The sequence below is a fragment of the Aquarana catesbeiana genome, linkage group LG10, assembly GCF_042186555.1.
Source record: "Aquarana catesbeiana isolate 2022-GZ linkage group LG10, ASM4218655v1, whole genome shotgun sequence".
Taxonomy (NCBI): Eukaryota; Metazoa; Chordata; class Amphibia; order Anura; family Ranidae; genus Aquarana; species Aquarana catesbeiana.
In genome coordinates, this window is record NC_133333.1 from 118,662,303 (window position 1) to 118,680,949 (window position 18,647).

At 41.8% G+C, this 18,647-nt stretch overlaps 1 protein-coding gene across 1 annotated transcript in view; it reads right to left on the bottom strand.

Moving 5' to 3' along the window:
* Nucleotides 1–17,608, bottom strand: part of USP2 (ubiquitin specific peptidase 2) — a 180,930-nt gene extending 163,322 nt beyond the window's left edge. The window contains exon 1 of the mRNA XM_073602549.1: nucleotides 17,450–17,608. The gene's annotated coding sequence lies outside the window, so the exon portion shown is untranslated. The remainder of the gene's footprint in view (nucleotides 1–17,449) is intronic.
* Nucleotides 17,609–18,647: the final 1,039 nt, after the last annotated feature.

Here is an 18,647-nt window from a genome sequence, read left to right on the forward strand (position 1 = left end):
TAATCTCTAGCAACCAAACAAGCAGACGTCATGTACTGTAACCTCTAGCAAATAATCAGTGAGCCATAATGTGCGCTGTAACCTCTAGCAGCCTGTCAGTGAGCGGTAATAATACACTGTAACCTCTGGTGATCAATCGCTGCCTGATTTGATTCAGTGAACTGCTATTTATTGTATGTCTCAGAGCAGGTGCGTAAGCGAATTTACATAGAAGGGGGCTCAAGAAAATGTTTACCCAGGGTCCAATCAATATTAAAGATGGCCATGAATATACCCCTACCCATTCATATAGAGGGGGCCAGGATCTGGGGGCCCCCTTTTCCTGCGGCCTGCCAGGTTGCGTGCTTGGATAAGGGTCTGGTATGGATTTTGGGGGGGACCCCCATGCCATTTTTTATTTTGGCGTGAGATTCCCCTCTAAAATTCTTATCAGAGCTGAAGGGCCTGTATGGATTTTGGAGGGACCCCCACGCCATTTAAAAAAAAAAAAAAATGTTGCCATATTTTTCAATGATTTTTTTATGTATATTGCCAGGATCCGACAACACATTACACCCACGAGCAATTTTGAATGACATTTTTCCTTTTAGAAATGTAATTTTGCTGCGGGACTATTATGAACATTGGAAAAATGCTCTACTTTACAGGCAGACTAAGGGAACCCCCCAGGCACGATATTTAAAGGAATATTTCATTTTTATTGTTTCACTTTAAGCATTATTAAAATCACTGCTCCTGAAAAAACTCTGATTTTAAAACTTTTTTTGCATTGCTACATGTCCCCTTGGGCAGGACCCGGGTCCCCAAACACTTTTTTTTGGCAATAACTTTTATATAAGCCTTTATAATGAGCACTTTTGATTTTTCATGTTTGTGTCCCATAAACTTTAAAATTGTACGTGTTAGCACAATTTTTTTGCCTGTTCGCATGTTCTGCTCCGAACCGGGGGATGTTCGGCTTATCCCTATCAGGGATATAGGGAAGATTATCACATAATATCTTCCACCTATTGTGTACAATTTTGGTTATTTTTGACACAGGAAATTGAACTGTCTAGGAAATGGAACATGCCCTCCGGTTCCCTCCTCTTCTCCAATTTTTCCGAGCTCCAAAATAATTAAATCCAAAAGCTTTAAATGGATATCCCTGGGATAAAAATATATTCATCATTAATAACTTTGCCTGCTTGTTTGCCAAATAAATGCAATTCTTTTTTAATAATTGTGACTTGGGGATTGCTTTTTAAGGCTACTGTATAGAAATTTTGGAATCTAAGAATCAAGTTCTTACTTAAGACTTATTTTCACTTTAAATTGTTTGGACCAACCTGGCCCAAATTAACTACTTTCTTTATTATTAGATGTACCCGCTGTCTGCACTGAATAAACTGTATATAGTACCAGCTACATACTACTTGTCCTCTGGTAACTCTGGATGTGGAAAGCCTCTATACAGGTACACCACATCAGCAAGCACTAGAGACAAGTGCTTTCTGTCTGGAAACGTATTCAGATTTTTTTAAACCACACATAGAAAATTTTTGGTGGAGTTATTATGTATTGTGTTAACCAGTAAAAAGGATTGAATGTTTCATCCCATGCATGACATCCCTTCATGGAGGCCAATGAGGAAGTGTTGGTCTACATAAATGAATTGTTTCAAATATGTACCCTTTTCTGGGTAAGCTATATAGACAATAAAGTTTGCTTTGGATAGGGCCTCCTTCGCCCCTACTAAAATTTGTTGAGTCTCATGATAAATATCCCATTATCAGGTTGACAGTACATTCAAGTCGAAAACAGTTTTTTTGGATATGAGGATTTACAGACAGTAGGACAAACTTTAAAATGATCTCTTTATTAAATCAACTGACACAAATGTGATTCTTAAGGGCCGTACACACAGGTTGAATATCAGGAGGCATCTGGTTTAATAGAAACCGACTCACTCACATTTAGCTTGTGTGCATGGCAGCCGGTTCGACAGAAGGCTTCTATCAAAGGGGCATGACTGAAAAATGTCTGCCGATTGGCCACCGTTCAATGCTCTCAGGCAATGACTGAGATCGCTCAGCGGTATGTTCTCCCAGTCAGAACACAATAGCTCAGCAGGCGAGTTTGCGGTCCTAACATTGATTTGTTAGTACAGCGGCTCCTCCTAAACTCTTCAGCTTTTTTTCATTCAGCCTGCAAGGTTGAATGAAAAAAAACTACTAGTGTGTACCAGGCTTTAGATTCTAAAGCTTCCATACAGAATTCTTAAACAAGCTACCCCTAAGTAGCAATTGGCAAGGATCAAAAAGATTGTATCTGATCCTACGAGACAGTAAACAAGGCTATCAATTATAAATAGATAGATTCTTATCCTTGGGTTATCTGCCAAAGCTTTTGGATTTTATCACTCTGGAGCTGGGGTAAAATAGAGGGAGTAAAACTAAGTAATTGGGGGGACACATTCTATTTGTGACACAGTTCAATCCCTTGCCCTCCAAAATAGCGTGCATTATACAGAAAAGGTGGACAATCTTACAGGATAATCTCCTTTATGTGCCTTAATTCTGTCCAATCTTGTTAACCTCTCACAAATGAGTGTCCTCTATAGAGAACAGATTAGTAAAAGCTGATGCTTGTTTAGGTAAAGTGAATAATCAGAGATTATTATGTGAGGAAAATTAGTTTTTTTCCTCGTCTTGAATTTGCGCACTATAGAAATTTTATTAAGGGGATACGGTCTATCATCCTCAGACAGATCTGCTAAAACATTCAAAATAATTGTATGTGGAGTTCAGACTATGTGGTCTATTTTATCCAATATATGTGCAATTTATTTATTAAGTTAATAGAGCAGGCAGTTGCATTTCATTTTGTTTGGGATGGCCATGCAGTTTTTCAATTGCGGTTCCAAATGATTGATTTGATTCTGCTGTTAAACAAGGTGATAAGGAAAATTATTATCAAAAGGGACAGCTTTTAGATTAACAAATTGGAATGTTTTCACTTACATGGGCTCAACTGGGGGTATGAATTATCATGTATACTGTCATTTGTCATCTGCATCTATATGAATTTAAATGTATTTTATATTATTAGGGGAATATCTGCAGCAACAATGGAAAGTTTTTTTGTTTTGAACTTTTCCATTGGGGTGATTTTTATTGCAGGGTACAGTATGACCCTTTAACAGGGAGAGTTTTCATTTTTGGTAAAGATCAATATATATATATATATATATATATATATATATATATATATACCCTGTTTCCCCGAAAATAAGACCTAGCGTGATTGTCGGTGATGGCTGCAATATAAGCCCTACCCCCCAAATAAGCCCTAGTTAAAGTCCTTGTAGGTCTTCTTTTCAGGGTAGGGCTTATTTTCGAGGAAACAGGGTAGGGCTTATTTGGGGGGTAGGGCTTATATTGCAGCCATCACCGACAATCACGCTAGGTCTTATTTTCGGGGAAACAGGGTATATATATATATATATATATATATATATATATATATATATATATATATATATATATATATATATATATATATATATATATATATATATATATATATATATATTTTATATACACATATATACATACACACACACACATATATAACAAAAAACATTTTTTTAAATAAATGAAATGTGTATAAAAGATGCAATTTTGTCCTCTGGGTTTTTGTTTTTTTATAGTTTAACACATCTATTAGAGGCTATAACTCTCACCAAAAACAACAACTAAAGGCAGGGGACCATCCTGACTCCAATAATGGAAGTAACACTATGTGAAGAGCACCAGATGTCCCACAATACCTAATAAACACAAAACCAGAAAATTCAATGATGTGCAAAAACTATCTTTATTCTTATGATTGTACCGCAAAACTGAAACTGATGAGTAGAATCCCTTTAAGATTGTAAACCCTCTGATTCCTCCTGTATTAAATTGTATTGTAACTGTACTGTTTGCCCTAACGTAAAGCACTGCGCAAACTGTCGGTGCTATATAAATCCTGTATAATAATATAATAATAATAATAACAACAACAGCAATCGGTAGTAATCAAAAATCAAGGAATTGTATTAAAAAACTACACAATTTTAAGAGTACTATAATCCAGAATCTCACTCAATGTATCTAAAAAATATTAATTTGACTATTCATACGTTCCTCCTTAGGTAGGATCCCAAAGGAACAGAAATATATAATTACAATAAGGCAGTTGTATGATGATCCTGATGAAATGTGAGCTAGAGGCCAATTCTAAATGGACCATAGGCCTAGTGAATTCTGGATTATGAAATATTGCATATAATTGCATGTAATTGAATAATGGAGTGGAAATCAGCTGAACATTAACAATAAATCAAACAGGCATTCATTCTAAAAGGTTCTAACAACTGGCACCCTTGGCTTTTGGATCTTGCAACATAAACCACCTGCATGCTATCCATATAAACATGTGGCTGAATTCTTTAAAATGCAGTGATAGTAGCACACTCCAGAAAGAACATCTAATAGCAGACATTACAATGAGGTATCACTTCATATGCTGTAAATACATGTTGGGCCAGGTTAGCCCATTTAGTTAGCAAACAAACCTCCCGAAAGCTTTGGAACACTGTGATTGAATCTGTATAATTATAGACAACAGTTAGCTTGTTACAGCAGGAAGAAACTGCCCTGATAAGGACACACATGCTGATTGTGCACAGTTTGCTCCCAGCCTGACAAAGAGCTAGACACTGCACACCACTAGCTCAACAGGTGGAGAGGAATGTGAATGGCCTCATTCTGGAACTCCTCCTAAGCCACGCCCCTCTGATGCATTTCACCCGCCCACTAGAGCTTAGTCATAGAGGTCTGAAATGTTGCAATTTAAAATGGGAGCTTGGCTATTTTGTACTGCCATGCTTTTGCAATAAAGTGAAATAATTTTAATACAAAGAACTGTGTGTGGATTTACTACATTTTTGCATGTGTAGCGGTCTCCCCGACTTTCAAGGGCCTGATGGTGACCCCCAGAGCCAGGGAGAACTGATATTCCTCCTCAGGGTGCAGGTTACCACGCATAGTGGGTGTGGTGCAAGGTGAAAAGATTGGGTGCCAGTCACTTTTTGTAAAAATGATTAAAGAGAGTTTTATTTCTCTTAACAGGAACGTGTGAGAGAGGGGTAGGGCCCAGGATACCCTTAAGTAAATGCAATAGCAATTAGGCAAACTCTGTAGACAAATATAGAACTAGGCAGACAGCAATACAGATAAAGGGCCTTTAAGCTGAATGCAACAATCTGTATCTTGTAGCAACTGCTGTCTCCTATAGCAACAACTTCTCTCACATTATCATACTGTAGATACTCCAGTTTAACCCACAGTATCCCTCTGTAGATCTTCCAGCTTAACTCACAGTACGGTATCCCACTGTAGATCCTTAAGCTCAGCTCACCATCTCTCACTAGACTTCTTGGACTCTCAGCTACCTGCTGGATCCCTCGAGCTTCACCCACAGCTAACTGCTGTACTTATCTTCAAGCTTTACTTACAGCCACCAGCCGTACTCCTTCAAGCATTACTCACAGCTACTCACTGTATTCCTGGATGAGTCTCCTCTGAAGCTTTCCCACTTACTTCACTGTTCCCAGCTAGTGAAGCGTCTGCTCTGGTACTCCTTCAGAACTTCATCCCTTCCAAACTTGCCTTTGGTAACAGGAGTGGTTGTCCTTTTGTGGCAATTGCTTTTCCTTTACCTCCAGCAACTATCAGTCTCCCCTCGGGCTGAGCCTCTAAAACACGTGGGTCCGCCCCAGGCTTCAGGCTTAACCCTTGCTGCTTCTCCTTTCGTGGAACCCTGAACTACTGGATAGGCCTTACATAGACCTAGCAGCCAGTATGACTCCTGGATAGGCTTCAGGCCTAGCAACCAGGAGTTACTCGGCACACACTCACCCAGGCCACAGCCCCGGGCGGGAAGAACCTCGATCACCTGACTCCTCACAAATAAATAGTCTATACCAGCATGCACAGCAGCCAAAGGAACTCCTGCTGATTGGCTGAGACAACTTAGTTACCCATCACCTGAATTCACTGTAATCCATCACCCTAATGCCAAAGGCAACAGTGGCACCTATTGGCAGAAGAGAGACTACAAATTCAGCTCAGACTTAGGACAGAAATCAGTGAATCAAAACTACCAATTAGCCAGGCTAGTTACCACCTAGCACAGCTAGATTTATTAGCAGCCCTGTTTAGGACCAGGGTGCTACACATGCATGACGTTTCTCCAGGTGTCATGCAGGCAGCGGTTAAGGTGTGTGCTCCTGAACTACAAGGCCTTTACATGCATACCAGGGTTGCTGTCAGTAAATTACGAACAGTTTCTAAAATCCGTAGTTTTTGCATCTGCCCATGAATCTCTGTTATAGACATGCAGTCTGCATATCCGTAAAGGGCATTCACAGACAGATGCAAACAATACAGATTTTACAAACTGTTCCCAAAGGCCAGGTGACCTTCCAGCATGTTTTTGATGTGGGATGAAAAGAAGTTCAGAATCCATAGTCTTACAGCAGACTTGGAATACAAAGGAAGAGGTGCAGCAAATAACTTGAAAGGGTTCTCAACCTTTGTGCCCCCCATAACATCACCTGCTGGACACCAGCATCGTGCCCATGTGTTACATTGCCCTCTTTGTGAAAAGCAAATTGCCACCCTTCCCTAACGATTGGTTAAATGGGAATGTTTTATCATTTATCTATTCAACATAAGTTAACAATGAAATACAACCTGTATATAGTGGGAACATATTTTTAAAAATGGAATGGGATGGAAGCTCTGGGAAGATTTCCATATAGAAGGTTTTGTACATGTGTCAACATCAGTGGAAGTGTGCAGAATCTGCTTTTTCACTAAGGGGAGGATGCCATGTTACTAAAGGCTGTCCAATTCCAAGCACCAAGCACTGCAGCTTATATTCAGTTGTGGCATTTATTATTTGTGCAATGTACACTCTACAGCTTTGTGTAGTATGAATCATGTAGGAAACATTTTTGTATGTTATTTTTAAAACAAGTTGTAATGTAATGTTGTAATAGATCACACCACTTCAATAACAGAGTGTTCTTAGGATAGAAAGACAACACGCATAAGAAAGGCAGATAGCTTCTATAAATTGAACTTTTAGCTATTAAAGCAAAACTGCTTAGTAAAAGTACACACATATGGCACCATGGGCTGGAACAGACTTCCATGCTGTACTTTCCTAGGCAGATTGGTTCCCTCCCAGCAATATTTTTTTTCTGAACCAGGCCCAGCCACTATTGTAAACTTTAGATGGGTAAGGAGAACATACTCACTTTTACTAGTTCACTAAATCCAGGGAGGACTGCAAATATCAGCCCAACTTAGCTACATCTTCAATATGGAGTCCAGTTTTTGTCACCGCATTGTAAATAGAAGAGGATAAAGAGAAGGCAGCAAACTAGCAATTTGATTGTGGAGGAAGAAGAGAGAGGAGGCAATAAGACCAGATTGTGGAGGGGGCAACGCTATGGAAGTGGAACTGGATAGTAGGTATTTGGGCAGGAGTTTAAGAGATTTTTGCTAAAGACTAAAATAGTTGTATCCAAATAATTGATTTGACTTCCTTTGGGGGAACAGGAAAGACATTTTCCTTCTGTGTGGAAACATTATTAACTATTGAACAAATATAGTTATATATCTACATGGAAGCAGATACATTTGTCTGTTACATATGCAGGCACTACTTCATGCTTTATAATGCAAAACAATGTTTTTTATTAAGTGACCTAGATCAGCCTGAGCAGGTGCTTTTGGTTGAATTGGATGTAAATTTCATATATAAGGAGGCTCTTGACCTTGCCAGTTTGAGACTGGGGCAACAATCTAAGCAGAATGTTCCTTTTCATAAAATACTCAGGTCCCTCAGTTGCCTGATTGTGGTTTGATTGTGCCTGCATGGCCAATCACCCTCCTGTGTCTATGGGCACTCTATTCTTTTACAATGCATTCCACAGGTCAGTTTGATAAAAAATAAAATAATAAGCATAAAGAGTGCATTATCTGAATACTGGCTAATCAAGAAGGCTCAAGCTTGCCCTATATGTGACACATTTCAGGCACATTTTACCACTTTCAATCGACCAGGAATGCCTAAAATCAAACAATGCATCACAAGTATGACTGATCACTTGAATTTGATCCAAATATTTACTGTAATATAAATTGACAACTTTAATACAGATTTCTGAAAAAAACCTAATCAGAACCAGAATAAACTAAGCCAATTGCATCAAAATTGAACAAATTTTTCTGTTAGGTTCAATCAAGGAGATTTTGTTCCCATTCCCTTGCGGTTGGTCAAAACAACCAATTTCTGTTCAAACAGGATTTGATTCCAGCTTGACTAAAAGTGGTTAAAATTGCTAGAAACCTCCCACCTGCAAACAAGGCAGATCCCCGTTCTGACAGGGGTCAACATGGAGATCTGCTGTTCCTAGCGATCAGGAACAGCGATCTCTGTGTTGTTCCAGTCAACACTTCCCCCACACAATAAGAAAACACACTGAGGGAACACATTTAACCCTTTGATCGGCCTGATGTTAGCCGGGCCCTTCCCTGCCAGTGTCATTTAGACAGTAATCAGTGTATTTTGTTAGCACTGATCACTATATTGGTGTTACTGGTTCTCAAAAAGTGTAATTTAGGGTCAGATTTGTCCGCTGCAATGTCGCAGTCCCGCTAAAAATAGCTGATCTCCAACATTACTAGTAAAAACCATAAAAAATAAATAAATAAAAGTCCATAAATGTATCCCGTAGTTTGCACATGCTATAACTTTTGCGCAAACCAATCATCTGCATTTTCATAATGAGTCCCAGTGATATGAACGGTTACATTGCTGGCAACAATGTTTGACTTGTCATGCGATTTGGAACTGTTAAATCACATGACAAGTTGCACCGGTGTGAACAGGGGCTGAGAGTTGCAGTGTAGAAGCTTGCTGGAAACAGTATCTGTTCATATATTCATAACAAATACAAATAAAGAAACAAAATACAATTGATAGCTATACAAATGACAGCTTGTAAAAGGATTAGGCTGGGTTCACACTGGTGCGTCTTTAGACATAGGCTTGTGATTCGCACCACCCTGCTGTAGAGATCAAATCACATACTATGTCTGTGCTATGCAAATTCAGCCGTACATATTGTATGGCTGAATTTGCATTGCATACATACCAAAATGGTGTAGGACTTTTTTTGGTCCGGACTGGAATCAGATCATATGGGTGTTCACACCCATGCGATCCGATTCCTGCATCATTTGACAGTTCACACTGGGATATGCGAACTGATCTGGAGGTGTTATTAACTTTCTATTGACACCCGCACCAGTTATCATAGGGCAGTGTGAACTGCCTGTGAGTTCTATGCGATGCAGGAACCGGCACTGGAATCGCGCTGGACTGAACCACCATTTAATTTGGAGGCTGTGAGCTGACCGTAGTGTAGTAAGCAAGTTTATTATAGAGATCAAAATAAGGGTAAAAGTTGCACTCACAAATAAGTAGATAGCGTGTTACTTAACCACATGCCGACCAGCCGCTGCAGTTGTACTGTGGCAGAATGGCACGGCTGGGCGAAACAACTTAACCACTTAACCACCTCACGACGATATACGTCGGCAGAATGGCTCGGCAGGCAGAATCAAATACCTGTACGTGATCTGCCTCCTGCAGGCGGGGGGTCCGATAGGACCCCCCCCCCCCGGTGCCTGAGGCGGTCAGCGTTTGTCCCCCGGCGATCGGAGGTGAGGGGGAGGCCATCCATTCGTGGGCCCCCCTCGCGATCGCTCCCAGCCAATGGGATCATTCCCCTGCCTCTGTATAGTACACAGAGGCAGAGGTAATCTCTCCTCGGCTCGGTATTTTCCGTTCCGGCGCCGAGGAGAAAAGACTTCAATGTGAGTGCACCAACACACACACATACAGTAGAACATGCCAGGCATACATTACAACCCCCTTTACCCCCCGATCACCCCCGATCACCCCCTAATCACCCCCCCCGTGACACCAAGCAGGTTTTTTTTTCCTGATTACTGCATTGGTGTCAGTTTGTGACAGTTAGTGTGGTAGGGCAGTTAGGGTTAGCCCCCTTTAGGTCTAGGGGACCCCCCTAACAAAGTTTTAACCCCCTGATAACCCCCCGTCCCCAGTGTCACTAAGCGGTGCAATTCCACATATGCCCATGGCCTGTGTGAGCAATATATCATTTAGTGACAACTTTGTGCAAAAAAAAAAAAAAATTGTCACTTTCCCGCAACTTGTGTCAAAATATAAAATATTCCATGGACTCAACATGCCTCTCAGCAAATAGCTTGGGGTGTCTACTTTCCAAAATGGGGTCATTTGGGGTGGTTTTGTGCCATCTTGGCATTTTATGGCCTTCAAAACTGTGATAGGTAGTGAGGAGTGAAATCAAAAATTTACGCCCTTAGAAATCCTGAAGGCGGTGATTGGTTTTCCAGGCCCCGTTCGCGGCTAGGCTCCCAAAAAGTCCCACACATGTGGTATCCCTATACTCAGGAGAAGCAGCTGAATGTATTTTGGGGTGCAATTCCACATATGCCCATGGCCTGTGTGAGCAATATATCATTTAGTGACAACTTTTTGTAATTTTTTTTTGTCATTATTCAATCACTTGGGACAAAAAAAATGAATATTCAATGGGCTCAACATGCCTCTCAGCAATTTCCTTGGGGTGTCTACTTTCCAAAATGGGGTCATTTGGGGGGGTTTTGTACTGCCCTGCCATTTTAGCACCTCAAGAAATGACATAGGCAGTCATAAACTAAAAGCTGTGTAAATTCCATAAAATGTACCCTAGTTTGTAGACGCTATAACTTTTGCGCAAACCAATAAATATACACTTATTGACATTTTTTTTACCAAAGACATGTGGCCGAATACATTTTGGCCTAAATGTATGACTAAAATTGAGTTTATTGGATTTTTTTTATAACAAAGTAGAAAATGTCATTTTTTTTCAAAATTTTCGGTCTTTTTCCGTTTATAGCGCAAAAAATAAAAACTGCAGAGGTGATCAAATAACATCAAAAGAAAGCTCTATTTGTGGGAAGAAAAGGACACAAATTTCGTTTGGGTACAGCATTGCATGACCGTGCAATTAGCAGTTAAAGCGACGCAGTGCCAAATTGTAAAAAGTGCTCTGGTCAGGAAGGGGGTAAATCCTTCCGGGGCTGAAGTGGTTAAAGTCGCTTCGCCCTGTGGCCACTAGGGGGTGCGCGCGTGCCCCCCGAGCCAATGGGAGTGCCCGGCGGTCTCGATCACCGCCGGGCTCCTGCGATCGATCGGGGCACATGGAGAACCGGGATCTGTGTGTGTAAACACACAGTTTATGGTTCTCTGAGGGGAGAACTGACAGATTCTCTGTTCATACAGAGTATGAACAGCGATCTGTCATCTCCCCTGCACAGTCCCCATCCCCCTTCAGTTAGAACACAAACTAGGACACGCTTAACCCCTTCACTGCCCCCTAGTGTTAACCCCTTCACTGCCAGTGACATTTTTACAGTAATCAGTGCATTTTGAATCGCACTGCTCGCTGTATTAATGCCAATGGTCCCAAAAATGTGTCAAAATTGTCCGACATGTCCGCCATATTGTCGCAATCATGATAAAAAGATCGCTGTTCGCCGCCATTACTGGTAAAAAAAAAAAATGTTAATAAAAATGCCATAAAACTATCCCCTATTTTGTAGACGCTATAACTTTTGCGCAAACCAATCAATATACGCTTATTGCGATTATTTTAACCAAAAATATGTAGAAGAATGTGTATCAGCCTAAACTGAGGAAAAAAAATGTTTTTTTATATATTTTTGGGGGATATTATAGCAAAAAAGTAAAAAATAATGCGTTTTTTTCAAAATTGTCGCTCTTTTTTTGTTTATAACGCAAAAAATAAACCGCAGAGGTGATCACATACCACCAAAAGAAAGCTCTATTTTGGAGGAAAAAAGGACTCGATTTTGTTTGGGAGCCACGTTGCACAACTGCGCAATTGCAGTGCCGAATCGCAAAGAGTGCTCTGGTCTTTGACCAGCCAAATGGTCCGGGGCTTAAGTGGTTAAATCAGTGTGCAGCCTGGACATCTATGGAGATAGAAGACCACAGCGCAGCTCCCTCCATGGTTACTATATCTCTTTCATACAGATCTGGGTTTCTAATCAACAGGGTGTTCCTGAACAGATCCCCTGTTAAATCAAAGCTGAATGGGATAGATGTCGTTTTTTTAAAACCTGGACCCATGTAAGCTCTATGGGCAACTGAATGCTTCCAATCTGTCATGCTTAGGTCTGGAAAAACAGAAAAGGACACAGTCCTTTTCAATTCTTTTTGCCTGGACTTGGAAGTTAGGTAGTTGTAAAGAGACAGGTCCGCTTGATCTCACAGTCAGACCTGATCGGAAAGACTGTGTGAAAAGGGCCTAAGGCTGGGTTCACATTGGTGCGATGTCAGACACCGCATGTGATTCGCACTGCACTGCTGTACAAATCACATGCGATGTCTGTGCAATGTGAATTCAGCCATATACATTGTATGGCTGAATTTGCATCGCATTCGGACCAAAGTCATGCAGGACCCTTTTTTTGGTCCACACCAGAATCGTAAGTGCGAACACGCATGCGATCTGATTCCTGTCCGAATTGACAGTTTGCACTGCGATATGCGAACCGATCTAGGGGTGTCATTAACTTTGTATTGACACCTGCAACGGTTCGCATAAGGCAGTGTGAACTGCCTGCAAGTTGTATGCGAGGCGGGAACCCGTACTGGATTCCAACGGGTTCTTGCATCGCAGCAGTGTGAACCAAGCCTTAAGGGAAATCAGGATAATTGTTTTTTAACCTTTGTATTTTTTAAACATTGTATCACTGTATCTCTTCCTTGGTTTTACATAGAGGAGCACAAGGACATAATGTGAACCATGTTACTTTGTTCTTGATTGTTAGTCTGAGACCTGCAACTGTGATTGACAACATGATCACAGAATTACCTGCGCTCAGGTGCATGCTATTATTTTTCATGTGGAACATTAACTATGATTCTCATGACACAGGCAGATGTGCTTGAAACATAAATTGTATTTGTCTAGTGGGGCATTTGAACTTGTAGAGATGTTGAGATGCTGTGGACAGCTTTGCATGATTACAGTTACCATCTGTTTTCCAACACATTTTCAATTGATTTTAAATTAATACATTGAAAACCAATGTACAGGACACCAGGGATGGGTCCTGGAAGAAAGGCATGTGTCCCCATTATTTGGGTTGTGGTTCCTTTAAAAAGGGACACCAAGAAACAGGAGTACTCAGGGGTTCTTACCCATGCAGGGTGAGGGGTTTCAGGGTAATCCAATAGAAAGGGGAAAACTGATTAACAGTTTTCCGAGGATTAATAAGTCCTGATATGGGAATTCAGAGGCTTAGAGAGATTTTGGGTAAAAAGAACCTCCAACCCAGATTAGGGATACTTTTGTCCTGAAAGGGTTAACCCACCTGCAAGAGAGGGCTGAAAAGGGCAGTAAGCAGACAGCCAGGGCCGGATTAGCCACAAGGCCACCGAGGCCAGGCCTCGGGGCGGCAGTGGTATATTGCGGCGCCGCTCCTGCAGTGACTTCGCGGCCGCCCCCCCCCTTTCGTGCTGCCCATTAACGTCTATTATGGGCACCAGTGCCCATAGAAAAGATGGCCGCGAGCCGACCACGCAACTGCGCATGCGCCGTTCCGAAGCCGGCCGGGCTCGGGAAAGCTCGTAAGCGCTCGGCCGGGCGGCGCATGCGCAGTAGCGTGATTTCGCCGCCCGGCGCCATTTTAAAAAAAATTGAGAGTACAGTAGCAAGTAGTATCAGCGGTGCGGCGGCGTGGGAGAAAGATGACATCTCTCATTGCCCGCACCGCTGTTCCGCCCTCCTCCTTCTGATGGCAGGCAGCATGACAACATTGGCAAGGGACATCCCCATCTGGTGGCAAGTGACATCCCCATCTGGTGGCAAGTGACATCCCCATCTGGTGGCAGGCAGCGTAGCAAGTGACATCCCCATCTGGTGGCAGGCAGCGTAGCAAGTGACATCCCCATCTGGTGGCAGGCATGGTGGCAAGTGACATCCCCATGTGGTGGCAGGCAGCGTGGCAAGTGACATCCCCATCTGGTGGCAGGCATGGTGGCAAGTGACATCCCCATCTGGTGGCAGGCATGGTGGCAAGTGACATCCCCATCTGGTGGCAGGCAGCATGGCAAGTGACACCCCCATCTGGTGGCAGGCATGGTGGCAAGGGACATCCCCATCTGGTGGCAGGCAGCGTGGCAAGTGACATCCCCATCTGGTGGCAGGCAGCGTGGCAAGTGACATCCCCATCTGGTGGCAGGCAGCGTAGCAAGTGACATCCCCATCTGGTGGCAGGCATAGTGGCAAGTGACATCCCCATCTGGTGGCAGGCATAGTGGCAAGTGACATCCCCATCTGGTGGCAGGCATAGTGGCAAGTGACATCCCCATCTGGTGGCAGGCAGCGTAGCAAGTGACATCCCCATCTGGTGGCAGGCAGCGTGGCAAGTGACATCCCCCATCTGGTGGCAGGCATAGTGGCAAGTGACATCCCCATCTGGTGGCAGGCATGGTGGCAAGTGACATCCCCATCTGGTGGCAGGCAGCGTGGCAAGTGACATCCCCATCTGGTGGCAGGCAGTGTGGCAAGTGACATCCCCATCTGGTGGCAGGCATAGTGGCAAGTGACAAGAGATGGTGGCAAGTGACACGCTCAGGGCTCCCAATGATTCTGCATTATGGTGAGTTGAACTATTTCAGTTTATATTACAATGTAATGATAGAAATAATGTGTTTCAATTATCCTGACACCATAACAACCATGGTGCCGGGGATGATTGAAGCACTAACACCAGCCATTGCCTTGAAAAATTGCCTGCGAAAAATCCTTACCCCTCGCACGCTAACCCTGAAGTATTTTTAGTCTGTACAATTAAAGCCAGTAATTTTCAGTGTTCTCATGTGTGGAGATATGTTTTTAATTGATCTATTGTAGAAGTCATCGATAAAGGACGTGGTGTGTGTGTTTATGTGTGTGTGTGTGGGGGGGGGCGGCATTGAAGGACCCGGCCTTGGGGCGGCAAAGGGAGTAAATCCGGGCCTGCAGACAGCAGGTGTCTGTGAGGTATTGAATGGAACAGGACACAGTTGTGAGAAAGATGTGGACTGTTTGGCTACCGAGACCGTGCCCTATGGCCCCTTTTCTGGAGCCTGCAGCAGCTTAAACCCTTGTGTGGGACTAGGTTATACTGACAGTGAGCCATAGTTTTTTTTTCTGTATATGAGAGTTATGGGCTGTTTTTGTTTGGTGTGTTAAAGGATAATTATTTTTGTCAGACTATTTTAAATACTAAAAGGCGGTTTGCTTTAAAAAATTGTCTGGCTGGTGATCCGGAACCCTATAACATCACACCAAATACACTTAACCAAATCAGCTCTTTGGGTGTACTATGTACATCTAAAAAGAGTGAACCTTTAATCACAAGCTGATGGCTGCAGCAGCAGCCATCAGCCTATGTGTGTTTTGTTCAGCCAGCAACTGGCTTCAAATTGGAAGTGATGCGGCAGCTCCATAGCTGCCGATTTTCACAGAGCCGGCAGTGCGGTGAAAATTTGCGTTTAATAAACAGCAAATATCATGTGAAATTTTTTTTTGCAACTATCACCTTTTTATTCTACAGGGCCTCTGCTTTCAGAAAATATATAAGGTTCTGGGGGTTTAATTTTTTTTACATGTATGTGAAAAATAAAAAAAATGCTCTGGAGCCGAACTGGTTAAAAACTACATTTAGGAAAAACAATTTCTGCAATTTTAGCAGACTTCTGTGTATATGAATAATTTCAATAGTATGTATTTTCTTCTCAACAAATTATTTTCCAGCATGCAATAATAATAATAATAATAATAATAATAATAATAATACAAATTGGGATTATAATAAACAATGCTCAGATCTTCATGTAAAAATGAATTGCTAATAAAGAAGGAAAAAGTCTACAAAATGTAATGTAAAGCCCAGTCATTTTATTTAGCTTTATATAGAGTAGGGAATGGTTCAGGTTCCGAGCCTTTATATTTTGTTGTGTCCCATCTAGAAGATTTTCCTTCACTTCCTGTCCTAGAAATAAAGCTAGAAATAAAGCATGAAGAGGAAATCTCTCAAAAGTCAGTGGATCTCTCCTCTTAAACAGGTGTCACCATTGGAAGATTTCCCCTACATTGTGTTGCTATAATTCCCCATTCATTTTTGTCCTATGGACAATGGCCACCAGGACAAACAGAGTGGGCGAAACTGCTTAGAGGACACTCATACAACAATAACAACCTGACAGAGGTTCTAATCCATCCCTACTCTATCAAAAAGTTAAAAAAAGTTTTGGAATATTACATGCACTTTAACTGTTCTGAGCAAGTACATTTATTTAGTGGAAAAATCAGTGAATAGAAATTCAAAACTTAATTATTAGTAGTAAAGGGTTAAACGCCCTATCAGGTTATTTTTCCATCAGGAATTTTCCATCACTTACTGGCCGGAAGACACAACAGGAAATGCGAAGAAATGTTTTGAAAGTTATAATAATTCCCATTTTAGACATTTGTCACAGGAAGATTGGAAGATCTTCCCTCACCTATTGTATTGGCCACCGCTTTAAAATTGTTGTATTTTGACTCACTTTATGTCCCGTGACAGTGGTCACCAAGACAAGCTGAGGGGTGAATCTCTGCAGCGGGGACATAGACAACAATTAAAAATTGACAAAGTCTTCTGTTTTCTATCCACTAGATCTAAAGAAAAAAAAAAAGTCTTCATGCAACAGGTAGATGGTCTGCCTGGCACAATGCTATACTAGAGAGATGACTAGATTATTGACATCTTAAATGGTCTTGTCAGTTGGCCAATACCAAACTAGAAAAGGAATATACATTGAGTACAAATCTCATTATAGAGCTGTAACTTCTGTACGTACCTAGAAACTAGGGGTTCTCAAAAATCAAGTTTCCATGATACAAACAACTGTATTTTTATAAAATTGCTGATTCCCTATGTTCTGACTCAACTTTCCGTCTACATTTGGAACCTTTACAGAAACATAATAGCTGGGTGAATTATAAATTGTTCTTTACTGGGTTAGCAGGTTAATGTAGCTAAACTTCAGGATACGGCATTACCCAACCCAGTAAATTTTGACTGGTTACTAGGTTATGTTTCAGTATAACACACAGAATTATATCTATAAGTATAGCAGTAAAGAAGAAATTCAATGTTACTACATGGTTTCGCGTGGTCACATTTGGCCTCACCTTCTTTATGAACGCAGTTGGTTGCAGTTAGAGTTCAAACTCCTTAATTCCATTTAACTTGTCTTTGGAAGAAATCAGGGAAAAGTGAAAGATCACAAGCCAGTGCATATCCCCAGATCCATGAACTGTCAAGCAAGGGTCTGTGTAGCAAACACAGACCCAAGATCTGCTCTTCCCCCAGGAATCCTCAGCTCAGGTTACAGATGTGATAAATATAGCTGCTGACTCTCTGTCTCAAATTCTAGCCTTTCACGGTAATTAACCACTGGTCTTCCAGACTGAGGTGCTCAGCTAATTAGTACATAGGTAAATAACACCACTATACTATCATTCTAAGAAAAATAAATCAATCAAAATAATTTTAATGTGTGTTTTATTCCTATGTTATAAAATTCTATAGGACTCAGAAACTAAATATTGTTAAGGTAAAAGTAAACATCGCCTCTGCTTTGGCCAATTGTATTCCACAATTCTTTTCCAAAGATTGAGATATGCCAATAAACCATGCTCTTCACGTGTATTTAAATAAATTAAAGTGCAATTTCAGCCAATCACTTGGTTCTGTTTAGTTTGGGATTTGCTTTAGAAGTGAGAACAGGTACACAGATCACCATGACTATTTTAACTCGGTGCCATTTGGGTTCCCCCGGGGTGCTATAAACACAGGATGCAGTGTGCCCAGAATCAGCTTCATGCGTTGCCATGCTGCGGCAGGCTGACTGACAAGACCATATCAACCAATGAAGCTGCAGGATGCATGCCAAAATTCATTACTATGGTTCTGGTGGCTGGGCCTCCCTCACCATGGCAATGCATGACTCTGATCCAGTGCAGGTGGCATGCAGGGCCACTCCCCCACCCCACCATCCCAAGAGTATGTAGATGCACCTCAATCCAAATCCTCTAGCTCTCTGCCATGCTGCTGGAGCCGTAATGTAGGACTCTGACAAGAAGATGTGATGAAGAGCTTCTGTGATGGTAGTATCTATGATGGGGGACTGATGAGGGGACTGTCGTGTATAAGGGGGATTCTGATTGGAAAGGTGGGGCCCGTAATGTGATGAGAGGATTTTGCAATGGGGGACTCGGATGTGATGGGGAGAATCAGATGGGAGCCCTGATGTGAAGGGGAAGCTCTAAAGTGAAGTGGGGACTTTGATGTGATGGGGGACCTCTAATGTGATGGGGGGGGGGGGGA